We start from the raw sequence: 22,304 nt of genomic DNA, 5'->3' as shown, positions 1-22,304 counted from the left end.
AATACAGAATTATTAATTTAAATAAAATTTATTTAATTCAAATAAATAGTTTTTATTAAAATTATAAATTTTTGAATACAATTAAAAATTTGTGGATACAAATAAATATTTTTTGATACAAATAAATATTTATTTGATAACAGTCAAGCAACCAATTATTTGATTTAAATAAATTTTTAAATTTTCAGTGTAAAGAAAAAAATAATTTTATTTTATTTTAGAGGACAAAATTCGTTATGAGAATGTTGTGTAATAATAAATTCTAAAAGAAACTTTTAAAATAAAGTTCCTTATTTCCTTAAAACAATCTAGCTACTCGCGTAGGGTTTTTCTTTTTTTTTTTTTTTTTTGGAAAAAAGTTTCATACCGTGCCACAATTAGCATTAGTTTCCTTGCTCATAGAAGTTATCAGATTATCATGCAAATATCAAATAATGCAACATGCGAAACATATGTTACATTTGCATGATAATACTATTCAAATATATATATGAATCTCATTTGCCAAAGTTTTCTTTCTTTTTTTTCATATAGTTTCAAAGAGATTGCTCTTGTAGATTTTCTTCCTTTTTTTTTATAGATGAACTTTATCACACTTTTTTACATCTTTCGTGAGGAATAAAAATTTTTGAATTAGGTTTCATTTTTTTCATTTTTTAGATATCTTGGGTTTACTTTATGACTTCTTTTTTTTCTGTCAATTTTCAGTCTGTCTTTTTTTTTTCTCCCTCTGAAATGAAAGTATAAAAAAGTTTTGAAACGGAGAAAATATTTTGCAAAAAGCATCTCGCGTTTCTTATTATGGAAAATATCCTTTCGAAAATAGGAAAGGACTAGACGAATGTGAGAGAAAGAGAGTCTCATCATTGAAATAAACTTTGATTAAAGGAATATTAATTAAAGCCAAAGTCGCCTTGTGGATAATTGCTCTTTTTAGATTAAGAAAATTTTCACAGAGAAATTTTTTTTAATATGTTTAGAAAAAAATCATATAAAAAAAAAATTGCATTTTTTTTCTTAATGCCATAAGTAAATTGCTTAATCTTTTTTATAAATAGAGAAAAATTTTTCCCTCATAAATTGTTAAAATAGCAAACTTTACATTATAAAAAAAAAAAAAAAAAAAATTGTCCAAGGTCCGAAGCTTAAAATTCTACCTCTAGTCAAACGAAAAATCAACAAGAAAACTTGTTCAGGCTTCTAAAAGTTCTTGAATTATGCAAAACCCCCAAAGGGCGTTTTTTACCCTATTAGATTCTCTTCAACTTTTTCCAACTTATATTTTTATTTATTGTAAATGGGGGTACTTTTCCCCTTAAAGGCTGAATAATTCCCAGAGTGAGGGAAATTCTCCTTTTTATTCATTTTTCTATTATGAAATTTCTCGTTTACATTTTTGAATTATAAATAAAAATGACTTTTTTTCTTTTGTAAAAAAAAATGTGATTTATAAAACTTTTAAATTAACGAATGCTATAAAAATTATTTTATTTAAAAAAGATAACATTGCGGCAATAGAAGAAGATTTGTTTTTTTTTTCACCAAGAGAAAGCGTTTATGGGACATCACCGAGTTTTATGTATATATAGGTGTCTCTAGAGTGAAATTTCAAGAATCTTTTCTTCTTTCTCTGAGGAATGTCAAAAATATAAAAATTTCCACAGAAAAATCCAGTCAAATAATTTATATGGAATTATAGGAAAACCGTCAAGAATTATTTTTTCGAAAATTTTCATATTCAATTTTTCACTTCTATATATTGTCATATTTTGCAACACTGAAAAAAATTTATTTGTTTCAAATACAGTTCATTTAATTCAATTATTTGGTTTGAAAATTTATTTGATTCAAGTAAATATTTATTTGATAGTCAAATAACCGATTATTTGAATAAAATAAATTTTTTTTTCCATTATATGAAAAAATATTGAAAATAATTTTTTTTTTTGTTTCGAAAAAAAAAGTTAATTAAAAAAGTAATCAAATGTATTATCTGAAATAATAATATAATAATGAAAAAATTTAATTGATTTTTTAATTGTTATTTGATTAGAGTGATTGTCAATTTTTTGGCGTTTGGATGGAAAAAAAAGAGAGAAGACTGAAATAATGATGATGGACGTTAAAAAGGGGTAGAAATTTCAAATCTGAATTCCCCAAGAGGTGGTTACACCCTATGGTGGTAGAGAGTGAGAGAGAGTGAGAGAGAGCGTTACTGGGGCACGGGGTAAGAAATCGATGAAGCCCCCTCCCCTCCCATTCCAGCGTCCCTTCAACCCCCCCTCCCCCCTCACACCCCGTCTGTCCCATTTTCCAGACTCATCCCACCAAACTGTGTGAACGCCACTAGTCGTTTTCCAACAGCGCGAAGCACTCGCTTCTTAGCCGCGCCCTGCAACACTTAATTGGTTTTTCTTCAGGCACTTTTCCCCGACTTTCTTTATTATCCACCGACAATGAGATACAACGGGATAATTCAACTCCCAATATCGACCAGACTCACTGGCGACACAAAACTGATGCTTTTAACCTTTGGAAGCCAATTCTCTCGTCATAGTTGCGTGTCAATGTTTTTCTTTTTCTTTCCTTTTTTTTTTTGAACAAATAATTTAGAAAAAAAAAAGATTTTTTTTTTTTTTTTTTTTTTAATTGGGAAATTCGACAAAAATTTGGTTTAACTGTATTTTCTTATAGGGAATTAATTTTTATTGGTTTTTTTAAATATTTTTTTTTATAGATTCACAGAAAATTAAAAGGCATTAAAATAAGCTGTAACGCTTATTATTTTAATTCAATTTTGCTTATTTTAATCCATTTTTGGTATTATTTTTGGCTTATTTTAATACCAAAATGGATTAAAATATGCAAAATTGGATTAAAATAATAAGCGTTGCAGCTTATTTTAATAGCTATAAATTTCTATAAATAAAAATATATTTTATATTATTAATATTTATTTTTTAATAATAAATAAAATTAAATATGAATAATAAATTTAAATAAAAAATATTATAAATTATTTATTATTATTTTAATATATTTAAAATTTTATACTTGTATTCTATTTTTTTTAGACTTGTATTTTATTTATTTGTAATTTTATTATTTATTAATACAATTTAAGAATACTGTGATAGCCTCATTTTTGTCCGCGTGAATACAAAAAAAAATTAATCAAATAAGAAGAAAAGAAACTAAAAAAGTAGAATTTTTTCAATTTTTTGCAAATATTTTTTGAAACTGAATTTAAAAAAAAAAAAAAATTGTTTCCTATATCTTTATATGATATGGAGTAATTTAGAAAAATTTAAATATTCTAAAAATGGAAACAATAAACTAAAGTGCCCTATATTCTTTTTTTTACAGCCAAAGGTTATATTGTCGCTTTCAGGGGAAAAAAAAGTACCTCATAATTTTTTTTATTTAAAAAAATTTAGGTGCCATATAAAGGTTTATACTTTTAGTTTTATGTGATGAAGAACTGTGTCCCACCGCTGGTACCACTTTCGAGTTTTTTTTTCTCCCCTTCTATTTTAGTTGTGTTTAAAAAGCACATTAACAGTAATTTAACACTATTTTAGCGATTATATTGAGTTTAGCGATAAATTTTCTCAAAAATTTATTCTATTTTAATTTATATAATAAATTTAAATAATAATTAATAATTATTTTTTAATCATAAAAACTTTTCATATAAAAATATGTACAATAACGATGATAATAATAATAATAATAATAATAATAATAATAAAAATAATAATAATAAAAATAATAATAATAATAATAATAGTAATAATAATAATAGTAATAATAGTAGAGAATCTTTAACGAATATGCTGAAAAATATTTGGCTTTTGCAGCGTATTTTTTTCTCCCTCACCGATCTTTTGTTCCCTTATATATTCAGACATTTTTTTTTCTCCCGTTTTCTGCATTCAGAGGATTTTTTCGCGAACCATACTTTGGTCGTTATATCCATCGTGCAAATGGTTTTCTCGACTCGTGCTGATTTTACTATCAGAATTTATCGTTTATCAATAAACCCTTTATATATATATATATACGTGACCCACCGATTAGTGCACGCAATTCCATTAATATATTTCTAAATGGATCCAAAAGGGACTTAACGTACTGTCCTGCACGTGTGAAATTTCCATTTTTTTCTCATGGTTTACATTTTTTTTTTCCTCTTTCTTTTATTTCATTTTTTTTTCTCTATTCCAAGTTTTTTTCTTTTTTTTTCCCTCCATTTGTCTATTTCTCCTTTTTTTCCTTGTCTGATTTAATCTTCTTTCTCTTACAATTTTTCTCCTTTACCTTCTTTACCTTTTTTTTCCCCCCATTCCAACTTCTTTTAATCTCTTTTCATCTTATTATCTTTTATCATCATTTTTTACTTTTGTTTGACTTTTATTCGTTAAATTATTATTTTTTTTTTTTGAGATGGTTTAGTTTGAATTTATTAATATAATATAATTTATTTCTTATTTTATATGCGGATTTGTCAGTTTTATAAATAATATATATGTATATGCGCGAAAGGATGGAAACACTTTTAGGACAAACAAAAATGTTATATGCAAGAGCGAATAAAAACAGTGAAAAAGGGGGGGAAAAAAAGTAGAGAGAGAGAGAGAGAGAGAGAGGTTTCGCTGAGCTGAGAATTTTTATGCTTTTCTGTGAAACTTTTATTGCACTGCCAACACATAAAGTGTCGCTGTCCTTATCCGGTCCAATGTCAAATGTGCTCCCTTATTTTAGAGTATCACAAGCGCTTTTTTATGACACGAGTCAAGGATCATTACAGAAATGAAGAAAATTATGTTTTCCTACAACATTTTCCCATTTTATATTTTTATTTTTCTCTAAAATTACTTTTATAAAAATAAAACATTTTATAATAATAATAATAATTATTATTATTATTACTATTATTAGTTTTATTATGTTTATTATTTTTATTAATAATAAGCGAAATTTTAACAAAGGTTGATTTATATAATAAAAAAATTCAAAATTAGTTTTGTAATTAAACTCTGTAAAATATTTTCAACGATCTATAAAGAAATTATTTATATTTTAATAAATAATTAATAAATTGAAATTTTGAGTGTTTTCTTTATAAACTTTGCAACCAAATTTTCAACAATCTTTAATAGAAATTAATAAATTATTCATATTTTGATAAATAGTTTAAAGTTAAAATTGAATCTTTTGAGTGTTTTTCCTTTATAACTCTCTTTCTCTCTTATGAAAATTACAAAATTTTAATTATTCATTCTACTCAAGATCTGAAGAATCATTATCAAAAAATTGAAAATTAACAAGAGAGAAAAAATTATGTTTAATTAATTCTAATTATGAATTTATAATGAATCGAATATTAACAAAAAAAATTAATTTTTCAATTTTCATTTTGATTCATATGGCAACAATTAAAAATTTTAAATCAAACTTTTGTTATTCGCATATTTTATAATATAAATGACAAACATTATTAATAAAAACAGAAACTCAATCTGATATGAATATGAATTTTCATTTAAAATAATATTGGATTTTCTATTTTTCATATATTTCGAGGAGATTTAAAAGAGAAAAGAAAAGAAATCAAAAATCCGCTATTAGAGAGGGATTTTTCAAAAAAAAACTTCTCTATCGTTATATTTTTCTATTTTCTTCGTTGAAATCATTTTGGCATAGTTTCAAGTTTTTTTTCAAGTGAAATCTCAACCGTGATTCTTGGTTATTTGAAAAAAAAGAAGGAAAAAAAAAATAATAATTAACACGACAATGGGCGCGACGAAAACAGAATCCAATGACCTGCTTTTCAAGCGCACTAAATTATTTTCACAAAATTGTCTGCTATATTTATATATATTTGCCATTAATTATACTCAATTTTATATATAATTATATACACAAGCGACACAAGGAACAAACATCTCCCGATTATGTCGTTCAATCGATTTCACTCTATTATTTCATATCATCGATAATTAATAAAGCGAAGGAATTTATATTATAGAGAGACTTTAATTGTATTTAGTGACTTTAATCCCATTTTATATGCGAGTTTAATATTACAGTGTGTATAATACTTGATGAACGATATTATTACTAATAATAATACATCAAAATTAGTTTTCATGAAATTAATCGTCAATATTTAGTTCCATAATTAAATCATTTCTTTCACATTAATTTATATATGTTCAAAAATTATAAATGTCCAAAAATTCTAAATTATCTTTAAATTAATCTAAAAATTTATTATAATTTATCCGCACTGAGAAAAATGTTTAGTCAGAGTAACCAAAATTTGGTTGGGTCAACAAAAAATTTTTGTTGGTATTTAAGCAACCAAACTATTTGTTTGAGTCAACCAAACTATTTGTTTGAGTCAACCAAAAAATTTGGTTGAGTGTTTTTTGTTGGCATAACAAAATTGTTTGGTTAGCTCAACCAAATTTTTTTTTTGTTAGGTCAACAAAAATATTTGGTTGATCAAACAGTTGTTTTTGTAAAATTAAAATTTTTATTCTACCTCTTATTTCTTTTCTTTTTATCTTTTTTATTTATTTATTATCAAATTTAACGTTTAATTTATATTTATCCAATTGAAATAATTGTGGACTTTGAAAAATCTCATCTCTCGCTGGGATCGAATCAAATTATTTGGTTGTCGCAACCAAATTTTGGTTAGGACAACAAACGATCATTTGGTTTCTTAGACCAAACTATTTTGTTGTGTTAACCAAATTATTTTGTTGTCGAAACCAAATTTTGGTTGGAATTAAAAAATGTTCAACCAAATAATTTTGTTGGCCTAACCAAATGTTTGGTTGAAGTAACTCTACGACTTTGTTTCAGCCAACGAAATTTTCGTTACAAGAACCAAAATTGCCTAACCAAACGATTTTGTTGCAACCACTAAATTTTTTTTCTCAATGTAAAATTCATTTCTCTGTTTTCATTTCTCTTCTTTTAAAAAATAAGTTTTTTTTTTTTAAAGAAATAATTTTTTTTAAACAAATAAGTTTTCTTTGAACAAATAAATTTTCTTTGAATCAAAGAAAAATTAATTTTAAATCAAAGAAACAATGAAAATGATTTCTTTAAATCAAGTACTTTTTTTTGCATAACATTGTTTTAAAAAAAAAGAAATGTTTGATTTATTTTACTCGAGCGTATGCTTTATATTTGTTTATTAGTGCGCGCTTGGCAAGTGTTTGTCGATATGTCATATAAAAGAGGGAATTTTTATTGTGTTTACTCATGTTTGCAATTGGTGGCGGCATTGTAATCACACGTGAAAATGAAATTTTCGCCATTCGCGCATCAATACACACACACATATAAACGTAATGAAAATCATTAAGTTAACGTTAAATTAATTGGCATTTGGCATAAATTTCAGAGTATAAGCTATCTGTTATTTACGTGGTCATTTAAAGTAATATAGCTTTAGTACTGATAAATCATCTAAACCCAAAATGTCCAAACATGCAGCTGAAGGCTGATGATTAATGACAATTTGACAGTGAGCGATAAGCACGATAAACATGTCAATTTTGTCGTCAAACCAAACATACCGTACATATATATATATTATTAACGATTTTCAAATTTCACAGTTAATTTACATTTTACAACGTTTGCGTTCAATTTTTTATCACTTTGCAAACTTTCTTGTTTAATTTTCACAATTTTCGTTTTTTTTTTTTTATCAAATATTTATTTATACGCTGAAAAAAAAGTTTGATTTAAAATAACTAAAAGTACAGAATAAAATGTAAAAATTTCACCTTACTATTTTTTATGATTAGAAATAATAGAAAAAATCTGGTTTAAAAAAAATATTTGTCTCAGAGGTAAATAAATTTTTATTTGTCTTATATATATTGTTTCAAAAAAAATATTTGTTTCAAATAAGAGTATTTATTTGTTGAAAGTAAATTTTATTTTCATCAAATAAAAAAGGCTCTATAGGCCAAATTTATGTTTATATTACATTTGTTATGAATAAAATAATTCTCTAGGTGTATAAAAAATTAGTTTCTAGTTTATCTTGCCAGAAATTAACCAGAATTATTTAACTAGAAATTGTTATTTTTAATTAATTAATAATATTTTATTAACTATTTCTATCGATGTTAAAATAAGAAAATTTTTAATCATATAAACTTCAACTAGAACTTTTTTCAGTATATAAAAAAAAAATGTTCAATAAATAAGAAAATTACTTTATAAATAAACTTTAAATTATTTACTAATATTTTTAAATTAATTACAATTTTAATTGATTTTAAATTCTGTAACGTTAGTTAATATATTTACTTTTGAAAGTTTTAGTTAAAGCAAGAGAGAAATTGGTATATGTTGGTTTTCGGATTAGAAATTTCCAGTACGCAATTTTGGCTTTCGTGCTTTCGTCCCTTTTTCTCTATATATATATAAAAAATTCATTACATATTCAACCAATATTAATCCTAGCATAAATATTTCATTTATTTTCCAACAAATAATGTTGGATTACAAATAACGTAACGGAAAAAAAACTTTTTTTTTAAAAAAAAGAAAATAACTTATTAACTGTAGAAATGAATTTAATCCGGATTATGTATTACAAAAATGGGTTATTGGAAAATTCATTTTATTTTCAAAAAAAAAATCACTTGAATTTCATTTTCGTTTGGTAAAATAAAATTTCTATTTATTATATTGTTGGTGGAAAAAAGAGTAGAGTACGTGAAGTGTTTGTAAATATAAAATAAAACAATGTCAATTTTGACCTATAAATTTGATTGTAATACGTCAACTTTTTTTTTTTGATGCATTCGATTGTTTGTATGTATATTCACATCGTTTGGCTAAAACCACGACATATGGAACATATCCATGAAATGTGAATTTCGATGATGAATTAAACTATCATGTATATATATATACATGACAAAAACTTGACGGATTTTCAGTTGAAAATATTTTATTAAAAAAAACCAAAATGAATTCCCCTCATAAATAAATTGCTTATAAATAACTGATTGGCTCATCACTAAAATTTTCCAAAGATGTAAATTTAATCGTTTCATATTTTCACTTTATTATTTTTTGTGAAAATATTTTTTTAACAAATATTTGTTTTATGTTAAAATAATGAATGCCAATAGTAATAATAAATAAATGTTTTCGTTAAAATAATTAATACCAACAGTAGAAATGTAGAAATTTATTAAATGTTTTAAAATTATCGTTATCTTTTTTTTTTTTTTTTCATTAGAAAAAAATAATTGTAATTTTTATTGGTGAATTAATAAAATTTTGATATAGGTTAATATTGAATATTTTGAAATCGGTGACAAAGTTGGTATATATTTAGAAGGCAATAGGAAGCTCACAATGGAAGCTTGTATAAACCCCATTAGATGTAATGGCGTTAGAGCATTACCTCGAGCCACTAGGGGGAAAGAGAGAAACTGAGCTTTTCCAAGGAGTGGGTTTTGATGCAGCAATGCGGAGAAACTGGGAAACCCAGATTTTCTCCCTCCCTCCCTCCCCCCCTCTGAATGGCACTAAGGGAAACTAGCACTTGACTACTCTCGCCATAAAAGAGGCAAAAAGATCACTAACATTTCCTCACTATCAAGATTAAAGGAACCATGAACCTTGAAACTCAACCATATAGTTCCATGGATTCACTGCAATGAACCTAATTTTCCTTCATGTCCAAAAGTTTTCTCTTCTATTTCTTTTTTTTTTTTTTTTCTTTTATTTTTCCCCCAAAAACATTTATTATGTCAACTTTGTATAATTTTCTTTGGAAAAATTAAAACAAAAATTTTCTTTATTTTCATGTAAATATATAGAATTTTTTTTTTGAATTAAATAGGAACATATTTTTCTTGGTGATAAATATTTTTCTCTTTGAAATTATTCTAGAAATATATTTTATTAACTAGAGAATTTTTTTTTCTTTAAATTATTCTAGGGATATATTTTTTAACTTGGGAATTTTTTTTCTAGTGTATTTTTACCAGTGAATTTTTTTTACTAGTGAATTTCTTTTTACTAGTTATTTTTATTAGTGAATTTCTTCTTACTGGTGATTTTTTTACTAGTGTATTTTTGCCAGCGATTTTTTACTAAAAAATTTCTTTTTACTAGTGATTTTTACTAGTTAATTTCTTTTTACGTGTTATTTTTACTAGTGAATTTCTTTTTACTGGTGATTTTTTTACTAGTAAATTTCTTTATGCTAGTTAATTTTTACTAGTAAATTTTCTTTTTACTAGTGATTTTTACTAGTTAATTTTTTTATGTGTTATTTTTACAAGTGAATTTCTTATTACTGGTGATTTTTTTACTAGTAAATTTCTTTATGCTAGTTAATTTTTACTAGGAAATTTCTTTATAATAGTTAATTTTTACTAGTAAATTTTTTTACTAGTGTATTTTTACTTGTCAATTTTTTTGTACTAGTTAATTTTTACTAGTGAATTTCTTTTTACTAGTTATTTTTATTAGTGAATTTCCCCTTATTAGTGGTTTTCTTCTAGTGTATTTTTACCTGTTATTTTTTACTAATGATTTTTACTAGGGAATTTCTTTGTAATAGTAAATTTTTAATAGTAAATTTCTGTTAACTAGTGATTATTACTAGTGAATTTCTCTATACTAGTTAATTTTTACTATTGATTTTTTTACTAGTTTATTTTTGCCAGCGATTTTTTATTAACAATTTTCTTTTTACTAGTGATTTTTACTAGTTAATTTCTTTTTACGTGTTATTTTTACTAGTGAATTTCTTATTACTGGTGATTTTTTTACTAGTAAATTTCTTTATGCTAGTTAATTTTTACTAGTAAATTTTCTTTTTACTAGTGTATTTTTACTAGTAAATTTTTTTTTATTAGTGTATTTTTACTAGTAAATTTTCTTTTTACTAGTGTATTTTTACTTGTGAATTTTTTTGTACTAGTTAATTTTTACTAGTGAATTTCTTTTTACTAGTTATTTTTATTAGTGAATTTCTCCTTACTAGGTTTTTTTTCCTAGTGTATTTTTACCTGTTATTTTTTACTAATGATTTTTACTAGGGAATTTTTTGTAATAGTAATTTTTAACTAGTAAATTCCTTTAAACTAGCGATTGTTACTAGTAAATTTCTCTATACTAGTTAATTTTTACTATTAATTTTTTTACTATAGTGAATTAAATTCTAAGCGGAAAAAAAATATCCGCCCAATAGTATGAAAGATTTCAAAAATAAATTTTGTTTTAAAAACTAAAGCATATTGTACAATATATTTTTATTCATAAAAATCATATGCATGGGGAACTAAAAATATTTTTATATGGATTTATTTGTTCCGTTATTTTATACTCGTAAATTTATTATTCGTTCAAAAGCAGCTATAGAATTTATAAATCATATTTTACAAATTGTGTGCGCTTTTTTGAATAAATATTTTTTTTTTCGTTTTTTGACGGAAATGCTGTGTTGACATTTATGTCAGACATGTCTGAACAGAAAAATGTTGTTTTACATTATAAAAGATAAAATTTGTCCGAAATTTTTTTTATTTTGGGCAAGATCCAGAATTTTTCCCAATTTTCCGAGACCTTTTTCTTTTCTTGAAAAAAGATATGAAAAAAAAAAATTAATTTTTTAATTATAAACTTTCATCTCCTTTTTCCTCGTTATTAAGAATTCATAGGAAATTAATATATAAAAGGAAGTTCTTCTATAAGGACAAATTGCATTTCTAATGAGTTAAAAAAAAAATAAAATAATTTTAATTATCGAAATTCGAAGGTAAAATTGTCTCTGAATAGTTTTTCTTTTTTTTGGGGGGAGGGGAAATAAATTTCAGAGTAAAATCTCTTAAAGTGATTGCTCTCTGTAAATTCATTAAATATTTATCAACTTAAAAGATAAATTGTTCGCCTCGAAGCGATTCAAAAAATATATTTTCCTTTTATTTTTTTTTTTTTTTGCAAGCGCATTAGAGGTAAAAGCTTTTTAGAATAAATAGATTTAGTAATTGCCTTGCATCTTGTTGGGTTGTGAATTTACATATATTTGAGTATCTAAAGGTGGACACGAGTTTGTGTTTGTAAACATAGTTATACACGAGTCAATCTCATCCCTCCCGAATAAGTTAAGGATCATGACTTCTTCAAGTAAAGTGTTGCCGCCCTAAGGACTTGACCTCTTTGCACACGAATGAATATTTATACGCTATCTCTCTCTCTCCCTCTCTTTCTCTCTTTCTCCCTCTAGGTGGAAATGAATTTCAAAGTCCTCAAGGGCTTTGAACGACACTTGTTACCAGGTGGTTAATTGTTTAATATAATTATTATATGCATACCGTAATGACATTTTATCACATACAGTTTTATATATTTTAATTGCGAAAGAAGTCCTTAAACACTGAAAAAAAAAATATTCTTGACTTAAGAGGATTCCGTCTTTTTTTCACTTGAAAAAATCTGTCTGACCTAAAAAAGTATTGTTCTACTTAAACTAGGAAATTTGTTTCTATTTGATTTTTTTATTGTGTCTGACTTAAAAATTTGTATTCTACTTAAAAAATTCAGTTCCCCAAAGTACCTATATTTTATGTCTGACCAAAAAGTTTTGTTCTACTTACAGTAGAAATTTAATTACTTTTTTTTTCATCGAAACATTAATTATGTTTGATGTAAACATTTTATTCTACTTTCAGAATTAAATTTGTCTGACTTGTTCGTCTTTTTTCAAGTGAAAAAATAATGTCTGACCTAAAAATATTGTTCTACTTAAAATAGGAATTTATTTGTTTTATCCTCAATTTTTTTTATTATGTCTGACTTAAAAATTTTATTCTACTTAAAGGTTAAAATTTGTCTTACTATTTGTAATTTTTTCTTTCGGTCTCTAAAGTACATTTTGTCTGACCTAAAAGTGTTGTACTACTTCAAGTAGGAATATTATGTTTTTGCTTAACTTTTTCATTGTGTCTGAATTCAAAATTTTTGTTCTACTTAAAAAATTAAATATGTCTGACTTTTTCGTTTTTTTTCACTGAGTACAAAATTCTGTCTGACCTAAAACTTTTGTTCTACTTAAAATAGAAATTTATTTGTTTTTGTTTAATTTTTACATTATGTCTGACTTAAAAATTTCATTCTACTTAAAAAAATCAATTCCTCAAAGTATCTACACGTAATGTCTGACCAAAAAATGTTGTTCCACTTAAAAAATTAAATTTGTCTGACTTGTTCGTCTTTTTTCACTGAATACAAAATTCTGTCTGACTAAAAAATTTTGTTCTACTTAAAATACAAACTTTTCGATCTGTTCCTTTCTTGTAATAAAAAAAATGAATTATGTCTGACTGAAAAGGTTTATTCTACTTAAAAAGAGATGAAATTTCGTTTCGCTACTTTTCACTAAAAAAAAAAACGTTTACTAGCTAGTAGTCAATTTTCGAATTTCTCTACTTGAAAAAAACTAAATTCTGTCTGACTCAACAATATTTTTTTCTACTTGCTGAATATCATCTCAATTTTTCTTTTCCAACAAAAAAAATCAATTGTGTCTGAAATAAAAAGTTTTTATTCCACTTCAAAACTGAATTTCGTTGACAACTTTTCTTTTTTTTTTTTTTTTTCTCCATATAAATAAAACATGAATATTTTTTAAGATCGTATCTGATTCCTTTCAATCATTATATATACATTATTCATATTGTTGTATATATATATATATTCCTTGGCATTTTTTTGAACAATAAGAGAAATGCAATAATGATAAAAATAACCATAAAAAATACAACAAATAATAATAGCAACAACAAAAGAAACTAAAATCCACCGCACGACAATCCAAGAATATTGCCCGCACTTTCAAGTTAGAGCCAATGTTTTAAAGTTGAATTTCAAGTAAAAGGACTCAGTATAAAACGAAACATAAAATAACAATAGTCGGTTTTGCAGAATTCGTGACACGTTAATTTATATACAATTGTATATATATATAAACTTTTGCAAAAGTAATATAAACATTTTATAACGATATAATGTTCAAACGTTTTCTTCTATTCAAGCCTGAATGGATTTTCAAGTTTAGAAGTTGCAAGCTCTTTTAACCGAAAGCACCTACTTTTCACAGGTGAGCATTCGTTGAAGTTGAATTTTATTTTTTATATGTATGAAACACAAACTGAGTTTGTAAACCCTTTTTGCCTGAAGATGCATTTTATAAAAGGAAATAAATGCCGGTCATTAATAACATCTTTAAACTGAAAATGTATATATATAAAAATGAGTAATTTATAACTATCCTGTCAAAGACATTATCTATACGCATTTTATGTTCTCAATTTCAAAATGTAATAAAGCTTCTTTATGAAGCTCCATGAAAGTTTTCTCCATACATTGCATAACTTATAAATTCACAGTATTTCAGCAATATCAAGTATGAAATTGTTCATGCGTTTAAATCCTTCGTAAACATTTTAATAAATCGATCGCGTTATACAAAAAAAAGAAGAAAGTTTAGCAAATAATACAATATCTATTTATAATAATTACACAATTTAAAAATTTTTTTTTCCCCAATTTTTTTTTAAATTTTAATATATGTTTTTATTATATTTTTAATTATACTTTCAATATATTTTTAATTCTATTATTTTATTATTATTATTATAAATATGTACACTGAAAAAAAAATTTATTTGATTCAAATACTCGATTACTTGAGTATTATCAAATAAATATTTATTTGAACCAAATAATTTTTATTTGAATTAAATAAATTGTATTTGAACCAATAATTTCTGTATTTGAAACAAATATCATTTAATTGACTCAAATAATAATTATTTGATACAAATAAATATTTATTTGATAATAGTCAAGTAATCGAGTATTTGAACCAAATAAATTTTTTTTTCAGTGTTTTTTTTTTAGTTTTTAAAACTAGATTTATTTTTAAATTTTTTATACTCTTAGGCGAAAAATTTTTTTAACGTAAAATTTAATTTAATGTAAAAAAAATTCACTCTTAAATATTCACTAATAAAAATTAACTAGTATAAAGAAATTCACTAGTAAAAATCACTAGTACAAAGAAATTCACTAATAAAAAATCACTAGTAAGGAGAAATTCACTAATAAAAATCACAGGTACAAAGAAATTCACATATTTTAAATTATATTGAATTAATATTATTAAAATATTGTTTGCGATTCCTTTTTAGGGAAAAATTTATTTGTTTCGTTAAATGGAGTAAAGTTTCGTGAAGGAGATTTTAATTTTGAAAATGGGGAAAGGGGGGGGTAGAAATTATGGTTTTATTTTAGCTTCTATGTGTGTGTGTGTACGGCTTTGTAGTTACCGAGACCAAAAGCCCTTGAGTTTGAAAACTTAAAGGCTTTGATGAGCACAAATTGGAAGCTCTTATTCAGCAGTTTCAGTTTCAAAGTTACCTGCCCTGTTCCCTCAACAAAATGTTCTTGTTCAAAAGTCAATTTTCAAGCTTTGAATTGTACATTATTTGTATTCATCTAAAACATGACAATTTCCACTTTGAAAAACAAGTTTTATCAATTTTTTTTTTTTGAAAACAAATTTTTCATTATAATTCTAATGAAATTATAATTTAATTATAATTTAATTTTAATTTCATTATAATTTCATTATAATTTCATTATAATTTCATTATAATTATTATCCATTACGAATTAAATTTACCAGAAAGAGGAAAAATTGTAACATATAATTTTTTTGCCCCCAAAAAAATAATTAAGAAAGTTTCGACTAAGTTTCAAAATTATTAAATTACAGAATGAACTTCTTAATTTGATAACTTTTTGTCAGATAAAATCATTTTTTTGATTCATTTTTTTTTGAAATTTTATTTTTAAAATTTTATTTTTAAATACAAAAATACAAATACAAAAATTATTGATTCAAATACAATATATCTAATTCAAATAAATATGATATTTTGTTATTCAAATTTTTTGCCACTGTAATAAATTAAGTTATTTTCGTTTTATATGTTAATTTAAAATTTCATTTTTTCTTAAAAGAAAAACTTGATTCATTTGCAACATTTCTATAATAAATCTTATTTCTCACATTTGTTGGAATTAATTAAAAAGAAGCAGGAGATCTTTTTCATTATCAAGATTGAGATCTTTTTTAAAAAAAAAATTAAAATTGTAAGAAAGAAGAGCGGCAAAAGGGATAAAAAAAAATCGGAAAGAAATTTCCACTCGTTATATGAATAATTTTAATTACTCGTAAATAAGAATTAGAGAAATTAATTAATTATACCATAAGTTTAATAGTCGAAAATAATGATAAAAAAAAAAATCAATGAGAAAATTTTGGTTTAATGTTTTTGTATGTGTGTTCAACTTGAAACGATAAGCTCATTATATAAGCAAACAAGCCAACTTATATATAATACAAGCAAAAGCTTCGGTTAAAAGCCTTGATAAAACTTTCCCTGTATATGTATGGCACGTTCCACTCTTCGGTTTTAGTGCCATGGCAAAAGGGTCGTTTAATTAATTGAACTGCCCTCTAGTCTACCTTTATACTCCACCCTTGGATTACTTCTCTAAAAACCACAATTTCGTTTTAAAATATTTTCACTCAACTTTTTTTTTTTTTTTTTTTTTTTTTTAAGCCCTTGGAAAAAAAAATCGGTACTGACAATATAATGCGCATCGTTTTACGAGAAGTTTTTTTTTTTTATAGAAAACAGTTTAATTAACCATTTTTTTTTTAATTTACCATTTTTTTAAATAAATAATAATTGAATAAAATAATTATACTCCCGTGTGGAAAAGTGATGTGGGCCCCCAGCGGGGGCCCTTATGGATCGCCCTCATGCCATGAGGGCCGCATATGGATGATCCATAGGGGCCCCTCATGGAAACGACATGCTCATCGATGAGGGCGCCCGCATGGGCGATCCATGAGGGTGCCCCTACGGGCGCCCTTATGGGCCCTCACGTTTGCCCTCATCTTGCCCTCAAGTTTGCCATAATGTTTTTTAATCAATAATATTAATAATAAAAGTTAATTAATAATAAATAAGCTTAAGTTATGAATAAATAACATATTTATTTAATAATTATTCAATTTTAAATTAAATTCTTACTCAAATTGAATTTATTAATTAACGTTCTAATTAATTAACTGTCGGATATAATTAAAAGTAATAATAAATTAATTAATTAAAAAATTAAAAAATATGTAATTTATGCATACTATTAACTGATATTTTCATTTTTCAATTAATTCATGCATAGAATTAATGATTAAACGCAAACCTGAGAAATAAATAAATCTAACGCATGGGGGGAATCGAACCTACGACCTACGGACTATGAGTCTAACGCTTTACCAACTACGCTACGCACGCTACTTCAAAACGAATGCTAACTTCTTGATGCTATTTAAACTTCAAAAATACCTAACAAAGAAAAGTGCTTAACATCATTTAGTTAAAGTTAAGATATTAAATTATATTTTCCAATCAAATGCAATTTATAAAATATAATTAATTATATGCTTTATGATTATTATCATGAATCATCTCAGGTGAATTTTCAAAAAAAGTGTAAATATATTTTTATTAAAAACACGTTTTTCGTTGTTTTGAATCATTGGAAACATTCATTTTTTGTTGACGAAAAAATATTTGAATTTTGGACTTAGAAAATTTTGCTAATCGATCATGAGGGCGATCCATGCGGGCCCCTACGATGGCCCTCATCTATATTGCCATAAGTGTGAGTGTTATTTTCAAAAAAGTGTAAATATATTTTTATTAAAAACGCGTTTTTCCTTGTTTTGAATCATTGGAAACATTCATTTTTTGTTGATAAAAAAATATTTGATTTTTGGACTTAGAAAATTTTGCTAATCGATCATGAGGGCGATCCATGCGGGCCCCTACGATGGCCCTCATCTATTTTGCCATAAGTGTGAGTGTTATTTTCAAAAAAAGTGTAAATATATTTTTATTAAAAACGCGTTTTTCGTTGTTCTGAATCATTATAAACATTAATTTTTTGGTGATAAAAAAATATTTGATTTTTGGACTTAGAAAATTTTGCTAATCGATCATGAGGGCGATCCATGCGGGCCCCTACGGTGGCCCTCATCTATTTTGCCATAAGTGTGAGTGTTATTTTCAAAAAAGTGTAAATATATTTTTATTAAAAACGCGTTTTTCGTGGTTCTGAATCATTATAAACATTAATTTTTTGGTGATAAAAAAATATTTGATTTTTGGACTTAGAAAATTTTGCTAATCGATCATGAGGGCGATCCATGCGGGGCCCCTACGGTGCCCCTCATGGATTCGCCATAAGTGTGAGTGTTATTTTCAAAAAAAGTGTAAATATATTTTTATTAAAAACGCGTTTTTCGTTGTTCTGAATCATTATAAACATTAATTTTTTGGTGATAAAAAAATATTTGATTTTTGGACTTAGAAAATTTTGCTAATCGATCATGAGGGCGATCCATGCGGGGCCCCTACGGTGCCCCTCATGGATTCGCCATATGGATCAGCCCTCATGGGCCCCCGCCGGGGGCCCCGAACTCTTGAGGGCAAGATCGTGGCTTTTTCCACACGGGCTATTATTATTTATTATTATTATTATTATTATTAAACAATTCTTTCTCCTCTGTAGTTGATAAATTTTTTTTTTTTTTTTTTTACATCGAATTTATTCCTTTTTTCTTTATCCTTGTCTTTGACGGTTGACATTATACTTGGGATTTGAATTACAAGAAGAAGATATTTCGAGAATTTAATTAAAACATGAAAGCTTTGTAGTAAATATTAATAATAAATTTCTAAGGAATTTTGCAGAGAACATTGTTCTATTGCTCATTTGTAATTCATTCTTTCCTTTTTTCCCTCCGCAAAATTGTATAGCGCTAGTTACAGTCATAAATTAATTACAACCTCGGCGAATAATTTTGTAAAATTAAAATATCAATCGTTCTCTTTTTTTTATGATTTATCATTAAAAATATTTGCTTTCATTTTTTCTTCAAATAGTTTATAGTTAATTATACATTATATAATATAATAATAATAGTAATAATAAATTGTAATAATATAATAATTAATAATAATAGTAATAATAAATTGTAATAATAATAATTAATAATAATAATAATAAGTTGTAATAATAATAATTAATAATAATAATAATACTAGTAAAAGTAAGAAAAAAAAATAAGAATAATAAAATGAAGAAAGTAAAAAATTCAACAAGTTTCAACGAAAATAAATTACATCCATTTTATGGACGTTGGGGGAGTAAAAAAAAAAACGATGTTGTAAATTTACAATGAAATGTGTTACCTGCCTGTTAAATAAATGAAATCACAAGTTTTCCTTCGGTTCTGTTTTCGCCTCTTCAAGGTGCCGTTAACGTAAAAAAGAACTCTCGTAAACTCGAAAAAAAACGGGGGATTTTTATCTTTCCTGAGTTGCGTGTTAAATTTCTATCACGTTTTAAAAAAAAAATATATATATAAAAAAAAAAAAAAATTGGCGAACACATAAATTCAAGCTTAATTAAAATCTAGTTATAAAATTTAAATTTGTTTTCAAAAAAAAAATTTCGTTATTTTCTTTCATAATTATTATTATTTTTTTTTATTCCTTCTTTCGTATTCTTTTTTTTTTGTAGTCATTTTTGTTCATTCAAATCGGATATATATAAAAAATATCAATGTCTCTGGTATTTTTTTGAATTGAATATATATCAGCGTTCAAACTGATTGAATATATATTTATCATTCTTCCATAAAGTGAATTTAGCACCTGCTTTTACATTCGCTTTCAACGCGATCATGTCATTACATATGCACACGTCAAATTGGACACATCACTTCCATACATTTTGCCTCATGGGCAAAAGCATTTCGCTTATATTTGATATTCACGCAAAACAAACAGAAATGCGTAGATTTCACATTGTATCCCACAGAATATCGAATCCACAATGTCTTCCTCTCATACTATGGTTTCCTCTATTTTCAACTATATATATATATATAGTGCTACATACTCATAAATTGTAATTGTCGATGGTAAATGGATTTTCCCGATCGTTGGATGAATTTTCCCCTCAAGGTATATAAATAATATGCTCCTGACAATTTTTTTTTGTTTTTGCCCTCTGTATACTATAATGTAAAAAAAAAAAATTTCCTCTTTACAAATTGAAACATCGAAAAACATCCTATACAATACTTTATTGATTTTACATTTTTTTTTTCCTGTTGAATTGAAATAGAATCAAATATTTTGTCGTAAAACTGCTTTTTATTTGGAGAGGTAAAAAAAAATCTGTTTTACGAGAGAGAGAGAGAGTGCAGAAATAACAATTTTCGAAGTCACAAATTTTGCAAAGAGAAAAAAATTTAATCAAAAATTCATTTGTTGGAAAATTTTTTTTTTTTTTAAACACTTTTTTTCGACTTTGACACGTTTTCCCTGAATTTTATCTAAAATTTCTATTCCACTTATGGAAATTTATACATTGTCTTAAACCAACAAAAAAAAAACCAAAATTGAATGAAACCAAACAAAATTTTTGAACCAAAACCAAAACTTGAATCAAATAAATTTTATTTGAATTAAAAATATTGTTTTTGAACCAAAACTTGATGCAAATAAATTTTATTTGAATTAAAAATACTATATTTGAACCGAACAAAAAAACCAAAACTTGAACCATAAATAAATTTTATTTGAATTATTATATATTATTTGAATATAAATTTTCAATTTTTAAAAAATTATTTGAAATAATTTGTAAATTATATACTTGCGAATGGAACGAAAATTAAAATTCAGTAAATATAAATATATTTAGAAATATATAAATAATTCAATTACAAGTTTTCTATATATTTTCAACTTTTTTTTTTTCCATTCAGGAAAATTTTAATCAGTGCAATTTAATGCGCCAGTGGTGCTTAAATTGCCGGAAACAAGTCCTCGAGAATGCAAGGAATCTCATTTAGACCCAAGCACTTTGTTCATTACGTGTAACTACTTTCAGATGCGTCCGATTTACATAGATATTATGAAAGGTTGAGTGAATCGTGATTCAAATATATACGATTATAAATTTGCTAATTTTCAAAAGTTTCACTAATATCTATATACAAATCTAAATCCGCATAAAACGCTTTTCAAAGAAAAAAAAAAAATTTTTTTTTCTTGAATCAAAAATGTACGAAATTTAATTAGGTCACGGAGAAAATTCATCAAACATTTTGTGATGAAAATTGAAATTAGTTTTTTGGCAATTTCAACTTTTGATAATTTTTAAAATTTTAACTATCATAGTTTTGATTTCATCAGTGTTCATATTATCAGTTGGTAGTTTAATGTAGTTTACAACTTTGTCGATTCGTTGTTTTGATAGTTGGTAGCTTTCAAAATCGATAATGTTAACAATTGGTAGTTTCATCAATTGGAAGTTTCAAAAAATTATTTCAATAATATTTCAATAATATTAGTTTCAACAATTGGTAGTTTCAATAATTAGTAATTTAAAAAATTATTAAGATAAATTAATCTTAACAGTTTGCAATTCCAACAGTTGGTAGTTTCATTAATTTGTAGTTCAAAAAATTAATATTAAAAATTGGTAGTTTTAGAAATTATCCTTATCAGTTGGTAGTTTCAACAGTTTCCAATTCCAACAGTTGGTAGTTTCATTAATTTGTAGTTCAAAAAATTAATATTAAAAATTGGTAGTTTTAGAAATTATCCTTATCAGTTGGTAGTTTCAACAGTTTCCAATTCCAACAGTTGGTAGTTTCATTAATTTGTAGTTCAAAAAATTAATATTAAAAATTGGTAGTTTTAGAAATTATCCTTATCAGTTGGTAGTTTCAACAGTTTACAATTCCAATAGTTGGTAGTTTCATTAATTTGTAGTTCAAAAAATTAATATTAAAAATTGGTAGTTTTAGAAATTATCCTTATCAGTTGGTAGTTTCAACAGTTTGAAATTCCAACAGTTGGTAGTTTCATAAATTTGTATTTAAAAAAATTAATATTAAAAATTGGTAGTTTTAGAAATTATCCTTATCAGTTGGTAGTTTCAACAGTTTCCAATTCCAACAGTTGGTAGTTTCATTAATTTGTAGTTCAAAAAATTAATATTAAAAATTGGTAGTTTTAGAAATTATCCTTAACAGTTGGTAGTTTCAACAGTTTGCAATTCCAACAGTTGGTAGTTTCATT

The 22,304-nt window shown here is 25.0% G+C and overlaps 2 protein-coding genes across 6 annotated transcripts in view; one reads left to right on the top strand and one right to left on the bottom strand.

The window, feature by feature from the left end:
* The window catches only part of LOC127280075 (neural-cadherin), a 141,695-nt gene that overhangs the window by 14,716 nt on the left and 104,675 nt on the right, over positions 1-22,304 (bottom strand). The gene's annotated exons all lie outside the window — the stretch shown is intronic.
* The window catches only part of LOC127280093 (uncharacterized), a 178,965-nt gene that overhangs the window by 100,720 nt on the left and 55,941 nt on the right, over positions 1-22,304 (top strand). The gene's annotated exons all lie outside the window — the stretch shown is intronic.

The sequence above is a fragment of the Leptopilina boulardi genome, unplaced genomic scaffold, assembly GCF_019393585.1.
Source record: "Leptopilina boulardi isolate dan_hultmark-lab unplaced genomic scaffold, ZJU_Lbou_2.1 LbouV2_229, whole genome shotgun sequence".
NCBI classification, from domain to species: domain Eukaryota; kingdom Metazoa; phylum Arthropoda; class Insecta; order Hymenoptera; family Figitidae; genus Leptopilina; species Leptopilina boulardi.
The sequence above is the reverse complement of the archived record's forward strand: the minus strand, read 5'-3'. Positions and strand labels throughout refer to the sequence as shown.